Source organism: Schistocerca cancellata, chromosome 4 (genome assembly GCF_023864275.1).
Source record: "Schistocerca cancellata isolate TAMUIC-IGC-003103 chromosome 4, iqSchCanc2.1, whole genome shotgun sequence".
Taxonomy (NCBI): domain Eukaryota; kingdom Metazoa; phylum Arthropoda; class Insecta; order Orthoptera; family Acrididae; genus Schistocerca; species Schistocerca cancellata.
This window is the reverse complement of record NC_064629.1, coordinates 655627878-655644482: the sequence shown is the minus strand read 5'-3', so window position 1 is coordinate 655644482 and position 16605 is coordinate 655627878. Positions and strand designations below refer to the sequence as shown.

Genomic DNA, 16605 nt, shown 5'->3' with positions numbered 1-16605 from the left:
TAGGCCTTTTCTGTTCCGTATCCACTCTTCGATCAATTTGTAGAGTTTTTAACATGGTGGAAAAAATCACCCTCTATATTAACGGTTATAGGGCTACATCTGTCACTGGAGTTACTGCTTAGTTCTACAGGAACAAATGGTTCAAATGGCTCTGAGCACTATGGGACTTAACTTCTGAGGTCATCAGTCCCCTAGAACTTAGAACTACTTAAACCTAACTAACCGAAGGACATCACACACATCCATGCCCGAGGCAGGATTCGAACCTGCGACCGTAGCGGTCGCGCGGTTCCAGACTGAAGCGACTAGAACCGCTCGTCCACAACGGCCGGCCTTTCTTAAATAAAACGAACGTCAGTATTCACATTTTCTATTATTTACCACCGCCAGCAATATTTATATTGCACCCTATATTACTTGAAAAAACAGATGTACAAATATTAAGTCAATTTTGTTTTAAAACGCAGAAATGTCTGTTCGTACACCCTCTCTGTATCTAAATTAACATGGTTCCTGGAACAATATTTTTTCTGCTAGCATATAATATTCCGACTTTTCGGCGCCGAACTGATCTGTGGATTCGTCAGTCGATTTTCACCTGGTGACAACTTTATAACTCGTAAACCATTTCAAAAATGACTCTGAGCACTATGGGACTGAACATCTCAGGTTATCAGTCCCCTAGAACTCAGAACTACTTAAACCTAACTAACCTAAGGACATCACACACATCCACGCCCGTGGCAGGATTCGAACCTAAACCATTTCGTTGTCGAACAAGAAAACATTTGAATCTGTTACGACTACTGTTATTCTAGCCAACCACGGACGGTAAATTTAATTATATTAAATACCCTTGCGTTAGTTTACTGCTTCAGCTGGAATGAAAGTTACTGAGAAGAACAATATGTATAAGAGCGCTCATGAGGCCGGGTAAAGAAATCCGCACCTCACAGAAAAGTCACTCGTTCGACACCAAACAGGTCTTTACTAAGTTTCGATTTTATTCCATTCATACGAATATCTAGAATTAATTTATGGCCGGCCGCGGTGGCCGTGCTGTTCTAGGCGCTCCAGTCCGGAGCCGCGCTGCTGCTACGGTCGCAGGTTCGAATCCTGACTCGGGCATCGGTGTGTGTGATGTCCTTAGGTTAGTTAGGTTTAAGTAGTTCTAAGTTCTAGGGGACTGATGACCACAGCAGTTCAGTCCCATAGTGCTCAGAGCCATTTGAACCAATTAATTTATGTCATTAAAAGCAACTCCACTTGGACAGAACTGTATTCATAGTTACAACCCTATTTTGGTACCTAGGTTATTCTCAGGTGATCAGTAATTCATTATCCTTAAATTTTAAGACGTACAATAAGCACCTTAAAACAAGATAGTAGCATCTACACGCGTTATAATTATGAAAAATGTAGTATGACAACTGGTCACAATGTTAGAGGAAAACTTATACAGGCTGGTCCATTGATAGTGACCCGGCCAAATATCTCAATAAATAAGCATCAAACGAAAAAACTAAAAAGAACGAAACTCGTCTAGCTTGAAGGGAGAAACCAGACGGCACTATGGTTGGCCCGCTAGATGTCGCTGCCATAGATAAACGGATATAAATTGCGTGTTTTAAATAGGAACCCCCATTTTTATTACATATTCGTGTAGTACGTAAAGAAATATGAATGTTTTAGTTGGACCACTTTTTTCGCTTTGTGATAGATGGCGCTGTAATAGTCACAAACGTATAACTACGTCGTATCACGTAACATTCCGCCAGTACGGACGGTATTTGCTTCGTGATACATTACCCGTGTTAAAATGGACTGTTTACCAATTGCGGAAAAGGTCCATATCGTGTTGATGTATGGCTATTGTGATCAGAATGCCCAACGGGCGTGTGCTACGTATGCTGCTCGGTATCCTGAACGACATCATCCAAGTGTCCGGACCGTTCGACGGATAGTTAAGTTATTTAAGGAAACAGGAAGTGTTCAGTCACATGTGAAACGTCAACCACTACCTGAAACAAATCATGATGCACTATTAGGTGTTTTAGCTGCTGTTGCGGCTAATCCGCACATCAGTAGCAGACAAACTGCACTAGAATCGGGAATCTCAAAAACGTCGGTGTTGAGAATGCTACGTCAACATCGATTGCACACGTACCATATTTCTATTCACCAGGAATTGCATGGCTACGACTTTGTACGTCGTGTACAGTTTTACCACTGGGCACAAGAGAAATTACGGGACGATGAAAGATTTTTTGCACGCGTTCTATTTAGCGACGAAGCGTCATTCACCAACAGCGGTAACGTAAACCGGCATAATATGCACTATTTGACAACGGAAAATCCACGATGGCTGCGACAAGTGGAACATCAGCGACCTTGGTGGGTTAATGTATGGTGCGCCATTATGGGAAGAAGCATAATTGGCCCGCATTTTATCGATGGCAATCTAAATGGTGCAATGTATGCTGATTTACTACGTAATGTTTTACCGTTGTTACTACAAGATGTTTCACTGCATGACAGAATGGCAATGTACTTCCAACATGATGGATGTCCGGCACATAGCTCGCGTGCGGTTGAAGCGGTATTGAATAGCATATTTCATGACAGGTGGATGGGTCGTCGAAGCACCATACCATGGCCCGCACGTTCACAGGATCTGACGTCCCCGGATTTCTTTCTGTGGGGAACGTTGAAGGATATTTGCTATCGTGATCCACCGACAACGCCTAACAACATGCGTCAGCGCATTGTCAATGCATGTGCGAACATTACGGAAGGCAAACTACTCACTGTTGAGAGGAACGCCGTTACACGTATTGCCAAATGCATTACTGTGGTATTTAGAGGTAATCACGCTGTAACAGCATGCGTTCTCAGAAATGATAAGATCACAAAGGTATACACTCCTGGAAATTGAAATAAGAACACCGTGAATTCATTGTCCCAGGAAGGGGAAACTTTATTGACACATTCCTGGGGTCAGATACATCACATGATCACACTGACAGAACCACAGGCACATAGACACAGGCAACAGAGCATGCACAATGTCGGCACTAGTACAGTGTATATCCACCTTCCGCAGCAATGCAGGCTGCTATTCTCCCATGGAGACGATCGTAGAGATGCTGGATGTAGTCCTGTGGAACGGCTTGCCATACCATTTCCACCTGGCGCCTCAGTTGGACCAGCGTTCGTGCTGGACGTGTAGACCGCGTGAGACGACGCTTCATCCAGTCCCAAACATGCTCAATGGGGGACAGATCCGGAGATCTTGCTGGCCAGGGTAGTTGACTTACACCTTCTAGAGCACGTTGGGTGGCACGGGATACATGCGGACGTGCATTGTCCTGTTGGAACAGCAAGTTCCCTTGCCAGTCTAGGAATGGTAGAACGATGGGTTCGATGACGGTTTGGATGTACCGTGCACTATTCAGTGTCCCCTCGACGATCACCAGTGGTGTACGGCCAGTGTAGGAGATCGCTCCCCACACCATGATGCCGGGTGTTGGCCCTGTGTGCCTCGGTCGCATGCAGTCCTGATTGTGGCGCTCACCTGCACGGCGCCAAACACGCATACGACCGTCATTGGCACCAAGGCAGAAGCGACTCTCATCGCTGAAGACGACACGTCTCCATTCGTCCCTCCATTCACGCCTGTCACGACACCACTGGAGGCGGGCTGCACGATGTCGGGGCGTGAGCGGAAGACGGCCTAACGGTGTGCGGGACCGTAGCCCAGCTTCATGGAGACGGTTGCGAATGGTCCTCGCCGATACCCCAGGAGCAACAGTGTCCCTAATTTGCTGGGACAGTGGCGGTGCGGTCCCCTACGGCACTGCGTAGGATCCTACGGTCTTGGCGTGCATCCGTGCGTCGCTGCGGTCCGGTCCCAGGTCGACGGGCACGTGCACCTTCCGCCGACCACTGGCGACAACATCGATGTACTGTGGAGACCTCACGCCCCACGTGTTGAGCAATTCGGCGGTACGTCCACTCGGCCTCCCGCATGCCCACTATACGCCCTCGCTCAAAGTCCGTCAACTGCACATACGGTTCACGTCCACGCTGTCGCGGCATGCCACCAGTGTTAAAGACTGCGATGGAGCTCCGTATGCCACGGCAAACTGGCTGACACTGACGGCGGCGGTGCACAAATGCTGCGCAGCTAGCCAACACCGCGGTTCCTGGTGTGTCCGCTGTGCCGTGCGTGTGATCATTGCTTGTACAGCCCTCTCGCAGTGTCCGGAGCAAGTATGGTGGGTCTGACACACCGGTGTCAATGTGTTCTTTTTTCCATTTCCAGGAGTGTATATATCACATTGGAGCAACCGAAATAAAATGTTCAAACGTACCTACGTTCTGTTTTTTACTTTGAAAAACCTACCTGTTACCAACTGTTCGTCTAAAATTGTGAGCTATATGTTTGTGACTATTACAGCGCCATCTATCGCAAAGCGAAAAAAGTGGTCCAACTAAAACATTCATATTTCTTTACGTACTACACGAATATGTAATAAAAAAATGGGGGTTCCTAGTTTAAAAAACGCAGTTGATATCCGTTTGGCCTATGGCAGCGCCATCAAGAGGACCAACCATAGCGCCATCTGGTTTCCCCCTTCAAGCTAGACAAGTTTCGTTCTTTGTAGTTTTTTCGTTTGACGCTCATTTCGTGAGATATTTGGCCCAGTCATGATCAATGGACCATCCCGTATACAGACAAACGTACTAAACTCTCATAGGCTTATTGAACTTGCACAACAACAGGGACTTCCCAGGTTTTCATTTCACTAGGGACAAAACATTTTCCCCATACACGTGACTTAGAAATTTTGAGAACATTGTCACTTGCTTATTAATTTCAATTGTTGGATTCTACAGTGCACCTTTAGTACCTGTTCAATATTATAAATATAAAGAAGCTAACAGTATAATTACAGCAAAAGCTGGTTTATGCATAACATTTTCCATATTGGCCGGCCGATGTGACCGAGCGGTTCTAGGCACTTCAGTCCGGAACCACGAGGCTGCTACGGTCGCAGGTTCGAGTTCTGCATCGGGCATGGATGTGTGTGATGTCTTTAGGTTAGTTAGGTTTAAGTACTTCTAAGTCTAGGGGACTGATGACCTCAGATGTTAAGTTCCATAGTGCTTACAGCATTTGACCCATTTGCCACATTCTGCGCTTCTGAACCACTTCCACAAGATTCGGTACCGATTTTCAGATTGACTTACGTGCAAACGGTATCGAGTTCTCACTCTTGCACAATCTGTATGATAATGCATAGCTTAGAAACTGTACAGTTTGCTTCCGAATCTAAATCACTTTGGGTTCTATGAGAAATACATGGTCTCCAACGAGAAATTGTCCATATTCAGCGATATGACAGGAACGCTCATTTGAAACAAAAAACTTCACATGGACGTTTTTCCTGTTCCCAATGCTTTCCAGAATATAACACATTTAATGTACATTTGTTTTTGAGATAGTGTCGTGCACGTATGTGTCTTACCCACCCAAACTCTTTGCTGTTTTATTCTAGCCCTACCTACCTCGTTGCTTTCAGTCTCGTGGTCCTGGATACCTTCTCGTCGTGAAGAAGACAGCTGAACACACAGTTATCCATAGTGTGCTGCTGTCGAAGAATACCGTCGACACTTTCCGACACGTCGAATTCCTGAACATAGAAAGTTTACCAGTGTTTTCAGCACGCTGCGTGAAACAGGTATTCCTCCAAGTTCCCATTTTTCTTCTGAATGTGTAATTCGACAACCTGTACAGGAACATCAGTACATTGCTGAAATAGTGCAGCGTAGTCCTTCTACCAGCAAGCGGTGACTTTCTGCACATAACTGTCCAGCGAACACGTATACGGAGAACATTACACGCGGAGAACTTGTATCTATATCAAATACACCGTGTCCACATTCTCCGCATTGGCGACAATTCCACACAACTGGAATTTTATCGCTGGTTACATGACAATCATCATTTACTTCCATTAACACTAATCACTGATGAAGCCACGTTTACAGGGAATTGAATCAACAACACGTAATACTCATCGATGATCACGCTACAGTGGAAACCAAGTTCCAAGTTCGTTTTTTGATCAGTTTTCGGTGCAGAATGATCATTAACACGCTAATGTGTCCAGTCATCCTAGAAGATCGAATGACGGGACGGAACTACTTGCATTTTTTTTCGAAAAGTCGTTCGTTGAACGCTTTGAAGACGTTCCTTTGACCAACTGCAGTGTGCTTCCAACATGACGGGGCCCCTGCACATTTTACCAAATGTACAAGAGAACATCCTAACCGCACTAATCCTAATCGCTGGATTGATTGTGGTAGTACTGTTAACTAGGCAGCAAGATCGCCAAACCTTACGTCATTGTGTTTTTGAGGCTGGATGAAGTTTGATATGTATAAATGTACTGAAATTGACAGTGGTATATTATTGGAAAATTTATTTTGCACTGTGCAACAACTGTACTGTGACGTGTACGATAATGGTTAGAGGGGAATGTGTTAAAAATATGTATTTTAATATTGATACTTTGTAAATCGAATGTTGTAATGTTTAGTAACTGCTACACATGTATATCTAACAATGGACTGAATAATAAAGAAAGTAAATAACAATCTACATTAAATATATTCTGCATCGAAAACCATTCGGAATTGTGCATATGTCATTTTGATGATTTTTGCTTCGAATGATCATTCGTGCCATATGATTTGATATTGACCGTTTCTCTAGGGACACACATTATAGATGGCATTTTTAGGGGCACTTTCAAAATGTTTTGTAACATGACTGTCCTTTAAACTGCAGTAAATCATAAAAAATAAACTTCAGTTTGTTTATCTCATTGAAGGTAAGTCATGCAATGCGCAAACCAAGGCGTAAGAAACAACTAATTGCAGCTTAGCGAGATTAGTTTGTACTAATTTCGCAAGATTCTCATTAACGAGTTCTTCTACAATTTTAGTTTTGTTTGTCATAATATTAACGAAATTACTTGACCTTTCAATTGCATCTTTACGTCATTCGGAATTCATATGCATGTTTGCAGATCCTTGAAAATTTTTGAAATTTGTGGATGGCAGCTTATGGATACGCAAAGATTGCCATGTGCTATACGTGGACAGAAAAGCACACACAACTTACAGAGCGCATGTTTAACTGCTTTATAATCAGCTAGTAATGGATATAATGACAGCTAGTCGAATCGAAATGGCCTGTTTATGCCATGCTCTAGTGGGTTGGTAGCAACGTTTGAGGACAAGTATGTATGTAGCGACGTTCGAGAGCGATGAAGTGGAGCGAAATATAGTGGTTTACGACAGCAGACAAGAGCGTATTTTGTGAACTGAGAACAGACTGTCGAGTGCCGAGATCGCGACACATGAATTTTATAGTGCAGTGTTGTAGCATTAGTTATTAACGGCCGCCCTTACATAAGAGCCCCTCAGACTGCATTTTAAGTGTTTAGTGAATATATTGAAGAAAAATAAACTACTTGTTCAAATTATAAATCAACGTGAGTGACTCAATATTTTAAATTTCACCGCAATACCTGCCTGCATTGCTTGGCTATATTTTATATCAGCTTAAAAACTGAGTTTACGACAGGTGTGAGCTGGCACCCTATGACGAAAACATAGCCAAATATTGAGACCAGCCACATCTCTGGACCACTCAATTAAGCTGAGTGTAACAAGTATATATACTACTGGAAATTGAAATAAGAACACCGTGAATTCATTGTCCCAGGAAGGGGAAACTTTATTCACACATTCCTGGGGTCAGATACATCACATGATCACACTGACAGAACCACAGGCACATAGACACAGGCAACAGAGCATGCACAATGTCGGCACTAGTACAGTGTATATCCACCTTTCGCAGCAATGCAGGCTGCTATTCTCCCATGGAGACGATCATAGAGATGCTGGATGTAGTCCTGTGGAACGGCTTGCCATGCCATTTCCACCTGGCGCCTCAGTTGGACCAGCGTTCGTGCTGGACGTGCAGACCGCGTGAGACGACGCTTCATCCAGTCCCAAACATGCTCAATGGGGGACAGATCCGGAGATCTTGCTGGCCAGGGTAGTTGACTTACACCTTCTAGAGCACGTTGGGTGGCACAGGATACATGCGGACGTGCATTGTCCTGTTGGAACAGCAAGTTCCCTTGCCGGTCTAGGAATGGTAGAACGATGGGTTCGATGACGGTTTGGATGTACCGTGCACTATTCAGTGTCCCCTCGACGATCACCAGTGGTGTACGGCCAGTGTAGGAGATCGCTCCCCACACCATGATGCCGGGTGTTGGCCCTGTGTGCCTCGGTCGTATGCAGTCCTGATTGTGGCGCTCACCTGCACGGCGCCAAACACGCATACGGCCATCATTGGCACCAAGGCAGAAGCGACTCTCATCGCTGAAGACGACACGTCTCCATTCGTCCCTCCATTCACGCCTGTCGCGACACCACTGGAGGCGGGCTGCACGATGTTGGGGCGTGAGCGGAAGACGGCCTAACGGTGTGCGGGACCGTAGCCCAGCTTCATGGAGACGGTTGCGAATGGTCCTCGCCGATACCCCAGGAGCAACAGTGTCCCTAATTTGCTGGGAAGTGGCGGTGCGGTCCCCTACGGCACTGCGTAGGATCCTACGGTCTTGGCGTGCATCTGTGCGTCGCTGCGGTCCGGTCCCAGGTCGACGGGCACGTGCACCTTCCGCCGACCACTGGCGACAACATCGATGTAGTGTGGAGACCTCACGCCCCACGTGTTGAGCAATTCGGCGGGACGGTCCGCCGCTCGTGGTCTCGCGGTAGCGTTCTCGCTTCCCGAGCACGGGGTCCCGGGTTCGATTCCCGGCGGGGTCAGGGATTTTCCCCTGCCTCGAGATGACTGGGTGTTTGTGTTGTCCTCATCATTTCATCATCTTCCAGGAAAGTGGCGCAATTGGACTGAGCAAAGATTGGGTAATTGTACGGGCGCTGATAACCACGCTTTTGAGCGCCCCACAAACCAAACATCATCATCATCATCATCGGCGGGACCTCCACCCGGCCTCCCGCATGCCCACCATACGCCCTCGCTCAAAGTCCGTCAACTGCACATACGGTTCACGTCCACGCTGTCGCGGCATGCTACCAATGTTAAAGACTGCGATGGAGCTCCGTATGCCACGGCAAACTGGCTGACACTGACGGCGGCGGTGCACAAATGCTGCGCAGCTAGCGCCATTCGACGGCCAACACCGCGGTTCCTGGTGTGTCCGCTGTGCCGTGCGTGTGATCATTGCTTGTACAGCCCTCTCGCAGTGTCCGGAGCGAGTATGGTGGGTCTGACACACCGGTGTCAATGTGTTCTTTTTTCCATTTCCAGGAGTATATATATGTATATATATATATAGGGTGAGTCACCTAACGTTACCGCTGGATATATTTCGTAAACGACATCAAATACTGACGAAGCGATTATACAGCCCGAAAGTGAGGAGAGGGGCTAGTGTAATTGTTTAATACATATATATATATATATATATATATATATATATATATATATATATATATATATATATATGCACGGAAGTATGTTTTTTAACACAAACCTACGTTTTTTTTCAAAAGGAACCACGTTAGTTTTGTTAGCACATCTGAACATATAAACAAATACGTAATCAGTGCCGTTTGTTGCATTGTAAAATGTTAATTACATCGGGAGATATTGTAACCTAAAGTTGACGCTTGAGTACCACTCCTCCGCTGTTCGATCGTGTGTATCGGAGAGCACCGAATTACGTAGGGATCCAAAGGGAACGGTGATGGACCTTAGGTACAGAACAGACTGGAACAGCACATTACGTCCACATGCTAACACCTTTTTATTGGTCTTTTTCACTGACGCACATGTAAATTACCATGACGTGGAGGACGCATAAATTGGCCAGCCCGTTCTCCTGATCTTACACCTCTGGACTTCTTTCTGTGGGGTACGTTAAAGGAGAATGTGTACCGTGATGTGCCTACAACCCCAGAGGATATGAAACAACGTATTATGGCAGCCTGCGGCGACATTACACCAGATGTACTGCGGCGTGTACGACATTCATTACGCCAGAGATTGCAATTGTGTGCAGCAAATTATGGCCACCACATTGAACATCTGTTGGCCTGACATGTCGGGACACACCCTATTCCACTCCGTAATTGAAAACGGAAACCACGTGTGTACGTGTACCTCACCCCTCATGGTAATGTACATGTGCGTCAGTGAAAAAGACCAATAAAAAGGTGTTAGCATGTGGACGTAATGTGCTGTTCCAGTCTCTTCTGTACCTAAGGTCCATCACCGTTCCCTTTGAATCCCTACGTAATTCGGTGCTCTCCGATACACACGATCGAACAGCGGAGGAATGGTACTCAAGCGTCAACTTTAGGTTACAATATCTCCGGATGTAATTAACATTTTACAATGCAACAAACGGCACTGATTACGTAATTGTTTACATGTTCAGATGTGCTAACAAAACTAACGGGGTACCATTTAAAAAAACGTAGGGTTGTGTTAAAAAACATACTTCCGTGCATGTTTTTATGGTTTGTATTAACCAATTACACTAGCCCCTCTCCTCACGTTCGGTCTGTGGAATCGGTTCGTCAGTATTTGATGTGGTTTACGAAATATATCCAGCGGTAATGTTAGGTGACTCACCCTGTAGTTCATTCTTGAGCTCGTAATACCAGAATGGGTAGGATATGTGTATGCTATGTGTGAAGTTCACCACAGTTCGCGAAGTGTCGTATGAGTACGCTTTTGGCCATGATCAACCGTCTTCAGGCTGCTGTCTCAGGGGGTAGTGGTGGCAGAGAATCTGGCGTATCACACGGCACATCCCAAGGCTCACTTCTTTTGCCCATGGGCTCTGCTGTCGAGGTATCTTGCAGTGTTCCTGATGCAGTAGATCCACCTTTGCTATAGGTTGTGTGGCAGCTAGTAGCCCATTTGGGTCGCTGGAAGCCAAGAGTCAATATGGAGGCTGCCCATTTAGCTTTGCCCATTCTCTCTGTGAGTAGAAGGGTGTCCCCTCCTTCATCAGGGTCCGAGCCATCCATGGCGGGGTGGTGGTGGTGGGGAGGGGGGGAGGGGTGCTAGTAGTTTCATGAACTCCAATGTTAGGCGCATCATGGAGCCTCTTAGGGAAATAGCGTCTAGCGAAAGAAAGAAATCTAAAGTGCACTCGATATGTCTGCTGGGAACGTAATCTGAGATGTGTAAGAGAACCTTCGTGTAGCTACCGAATATGCAGGGTGCAGTCGTCTGCAATTTGTGGCTCACATCAGCACCAACGTAGTCTGTCGCTTGGATTCTGAGGCCGTCCTCAGTTCATATGACTGGATGGCGGAAGTCTTGAAGGCAGCTGGCCTCACGCGCAGGGTGCTAGCAGAGCTCACAATTTGCAGCATCATTCCCAGAATCGATTGGGGCCCTTGCATTTGGAGCCGAATGGGGGGTCTCAACCAAAGGCTCCGTCAAGTCTGTGACTGTCTGACTGTCTTGTCTGAAGATTATTGGCGCAGATTAGGCAGTAGTTTGAGATACTCTGATGAACGCTCTCCAGCCAATAAACGGAAAGCAAAGTCAGGCCACGTACAAAATAAAGACACTTCGACTGCCAAAATTTTAACAGTAAATTATCGGTGTATTCGTAACTAAGTTTGTGAACTTACTGCCCTCCAGGAAATTTGTCGCGCTCATATTATTGTCGGAACTGACAGCTGGCTGAAACTCCAAGGAGAAAGCTGTGAAATATTTAGCGAGACACGGAACGTACATTCCAAAGGCAGATTAGACCCATAAGAGGGGGAGTGTTCATTGCAGATGGAAAAAATTTTATGACTATCGAATTCGAAATTGAGCCTGAGTGTGAAGTTATCTGGACGGATTTAATAGATCTGGGTGAACCCAAATTAATTATCGGATGTTTTTACAGGCCACCCAATTCCGCCGTGGTAGTTCTACAACCATTTCAAGGATGTCTACACTCAGTAGGGCAGAAATACCTATATCATGCAATACTAGTTGGAGGCAACTTTAAAAAAAAATTAAGTCTGTCCAAACAGGACTTGGAAGACCCAATTGTACCGACTGGCCGCCATTTCATCCACTCAGCCCAGGGGTGTCACTGGATGCAGATACAGAGGGGCATGTGGTCAGCACACAGCTCTCCTGGCCATTGTCAGTTTTCGTGACCAGAGCCGCTACTTCTCAGTCAAGTAACTCCTCAGTTTGCCTCACAAGAGCTGAGTGCACTCTGCTTGCCAACAGCGCTGGGCAGACCGGACGGTTACCCATCCAATTGCTAGCCCAGCCCGACAGCGCTTAACTTCGGTGATCTGCTGGGAACCGGTGTTACCACTGCGGCAAGGCCGTTGGCAGAGGCGACTTTAACTTACCGAATATAGACTGGATCATCTATAGATTCATTGCAGGTAATATAGACAGGCAGTCTTGTGAAGCATTTTTGAAGACGTTTTCCAAAAACTACCTTCAGTAGCTAGTTCAACAGCCCACACCCAATGGGAATATTTTAGACTTTGTAGCTTCTAACTGGTCTGACCTTATCAATTTTGTCATTATAGAGATAGGCATTATTCATCATTGTGTCATCTAGATGATGATGATGATGATGATGTTTGGTTTGTGGGGCGCTCAACTGCGTGGTTATCAGCGCCCGTACAATTACCCAATCTTCGCTCAGTCCAATTTCGCCACTTTCCTGGATGATGATGAAATGATGAGGACAACACAAACACCCAGTCATCTCGAGGCAGGTGAAAATCCCTGACCCTGCCGGGAATCGAACCCGGGACCCCGTGCTCGGGAAGCGAGAACGCTACCGCGAGACCACGAGCGGCGGACTTGTGTCATCTAACGACGATGGTTACGAAAGTTAATAAACCCTTCAAGAAGCCTAGGAAAGTATTTTTGCCAGAAGAGCCTATAAGCAGTTGTTAGCACGCCACTTAGAAAATAAATGGATGCCTTTTAGTTCCAGTATGAGCACACAGAGGAATTATGGGCAGAGAATAAATGAGTTGTAAATCGCGTCCTGAAGAAGTAGATGCAGAGTAAGAGGATTAAGGATGGTAAATTAATTTAAATAGAAAAGTGTGTGAACTTTTATTTAGTAGGAATCTTAATTGAAAGTTACATGCCACAAGATGACGAAGATTTGCTAACATGAAGACATCATGTCGAGGAGCTGCTATATTGTTTTTTTTCCTTTTTAGAGAATTAGTGAATCAGAAAATGACTTTTTATGTAATAGTCTGTTGAAGGAAAAACGAATATTTTAATTTTAATAATTCATTCGAGAAACTAGTGGAGATTGGTGAAGTCGGTAAAGTTCCGGTAATTACGAAAGAGGGTGATACGCAAGATCAGGAATCAAATGTCGATGATCGGCAGACTCCTAATCAAGAAATCGAAGGAACAAGTTCCGCTGTAAGTAATGTAGATTTACCGGATGAATCCGAAGAATCATGTCCATAATCAGGTCCTTTTGCTGAGCTATGGAAAAGACCAGCTGCAGTGATACAGAAAACTTTATCCATCTTGACAAGGAAAAAAGGGTACAAATTACTATGTGTGTTCAAAATCAGATGGATGAAAATTTTAAACAGTTTGCTAATAAGCAAACTGCGTTAATTAGGATACGTATAGAGCAGAAAATGAGTGAAGATTTTAAACGTTTAGAAGAAGAGTAATCCGCTCAACTTACTGGTTTGAATGCTAGTCGAGGAATAGTCACGGATATGTTAGCAAATTTCAAACTTTCGGATAAGGTTTAATAGAATCAATAATGCAACTGAAATCTGATATAAAAGAATTGAAAGGTACCCGATCTGAATTAGAGAATGCTGTACAACAGATATCTTCCCAAAGTAGCCAGAGGAACAATGGATTTGTTACCTGGTTACAGAACAAAGATGAACACGTTACCGAGAGTTTAACTGCCCAAAGCGATAGAATTAACAAATAATTTGTTAACTGGTTCCATGAAAAAGATGACCAAAGTTAATGAAACACTGAAAAACGAATTATGTACAATAATACAAAACTCAAGTGTAGATGTTCTGACCAATCGTACATAAGATAAGGGTGAAGTCAGAACAGAATTAGTTCAAGCTGAAACTATGCTAACTCGTGAACTTCCGAGATGGAAACAGGGTGTGGAAGCTCACGTAAATAAGTTGCAGAAAGAGCTATCCGCTTCACACTAAAATGCAGGCGAGATTCCAGCAACAGCATCTAACGAAAACAATGAATACTTTGCTTCACTGCAACATGAAATGTTGTATGGGGAAGTAAATAATGATCCAAACCCGTACACAAACTACTAGCAGTGCGAGACTAGGGCGACGAATGGTCTATTCACAATATTGATGCAAGGAAGTCTTCTAAAGCATCGTCAATTTCAAGTGTATATGCCTGATAAGAAAGGAGGACCTCATTCGGTAATTTTCGTAAAGAGTTTTCAAGGGGGGTGCCCAAATCATGGACAGACACTCAAAAGATACAATTTATGGTATCGCATATTCAGAGTGATGGGACCCTCTGGGCATCGGCAATAATAGGTCGATGTGAAACTTTTGAGCAATGTGAAAGAGCTTTTGTTACCAGTTATTGGTCTTCATTCATCCAAGACAGATTACGTAAAGAAGTTTATTTCCCAGAAGCTTACAATAGTAATCAGGGAACTTTATGCTAACATTTCGAAAAGTACATAAACAGAACCCAGCATTGGGATGACCCAATATCACCGAATGACGTAATCCGAATTCTCAAGGCAAAACTGCCTGTGAACCTGAATGAAAAGCTGTTGCACCCATCGGAAACTAGTATAGAACCATTCATCTCAGTAGCTGATTCAATTGACTTGCTATACGAGGATACGAAAAAGTGGACTCATGGCAATAGTCCCATTGTGTACTCAGATAGTGTTCTGGAATAGTGTTGGGGGAAAACTACAGAACAGATCAATTTCATCAGATGTAACGAAGGTAAGGGTATACATGACGAGTTATTTTCTGACGAGATCAACTGTAAGAAAGAAAGTAATAAGGCACATGTACCAAATTAGGTCAACCTAACGTTTAGGAATTTCATATTCAGTATGTGTAAGTGGTAAAATTCCGAGATAGTACATGCAACATCCAACTATATTCAGTTCAAAACTAAATGAATACTGGAAGTTCATTTAATTAATATCATCACTTTAAAGAAAATGCTTAACTCTTGCAAGTGGGCCTTGTTAGGAGACCTTGTTCCTAAAATGGCCTGTAGCCACATCTTGTTCATATTAACATTCTGGTGCATGTAAATGACAGAAAACTGAATACACTGCAAGATTTGTAACATAATTTTATTTTAGAAATAAGTGGCGTGAGATGGTACATAGACTTTTATAATTACTTTTTCTTACAAATGCTCCATACTGAACTGTTGGTACTTACTGCTTATTAACTTTAAAGATTATTAAATTTAATCAGCAATCAAAATTGTTCCGACAGCAGCAAGTTCCTTATCATAATATGAACAATAATTCTAATCATTACATTTTCAATGAACACATGAATAATGTGTCATGAAACTGGTTTGGCTCATTTAAATTATTTTTTTACAGGTGAGGCACAGGAAATTACGCTTTTTGTCTTTGGGTGTTAACCTTACACAATCTTCATGCACATATTTCATACATTTTTTGCAAAGTCTCATGTCGAATATCCTGTCTTCACAGGACACGTGACAAAACCAGCCAACCTCTTGCAACACTTTCTTAGAGGCAGAGCTGCTGCTTGATTCAGCAGAGTCTTTATTTTTGCATTTTTTCTTCTCAATATTCTTTACTGCCAGTCAAATTTTTTTGCGACGTGTATCTTCCTTAGACACAGTTGGTACCAATTTTTGTTTTGATTCTGCGTGAACAGTGCCTTGCATACGACTTGCGCCTTGTAATTTAATGCCTTCTTCCATGGTGTTTGGGTTTTTTCTTCAGCTTTGGGGTTTTCAAAATTTCCTTGAAAGAACAATCGAGATCTTCAGCTGTGTCACTATCTTCAAGACTGAAGTCACTTGAACTATATCCTTTACTGAATATGCCTCGCTTTCTGATGAACTGGAAGCAATGGACAGGTATCTCTTTTTTTTGGGAAGCCTTTGGGATTGATTGAGTCTGGCAGTTTCCCTGTTTCACGGGGAATTGTCATGTCCTCTTCTGTGTCAGGACGCTCTGATAGATGAGAGGGAGCAAATGCAGTATCTGGAGTAGCTTCTGGGTCAAAAGGATAAATTCCTGTTGCACGGAACCCAGACATGACATTTGCTGTGGATTCTGTTTTTGGCCACACCGTGCTGAAGATTTTTCCAAACACACGTCTATTAATTGTTCTGTTTTCTTCCCTTTCATGTGTAGACAAGTACAGCTGAACTTCGTTATCCCAGTAAGACTCAAACGGTTTGAATGCTGTTTTATCCATGGGTTGCAGCTCATGTGATGTGTT

The 16605-nt window shown here is 44.1% G+C and overlaps 1 pseudogene; it reads right to left on the bottom strand.

The window, feature by feature from the left end:
- Positions 1–12358: 12358 nt before the first annotated feature.
- LOC126185494 (5S ribosomal RNA) lies at positions 12359–12476 on the bottom strand (annotated as a pseudogene).
- Between the last annotated feature and the right edge of the window lie 4129 nt (positions 12477–16605).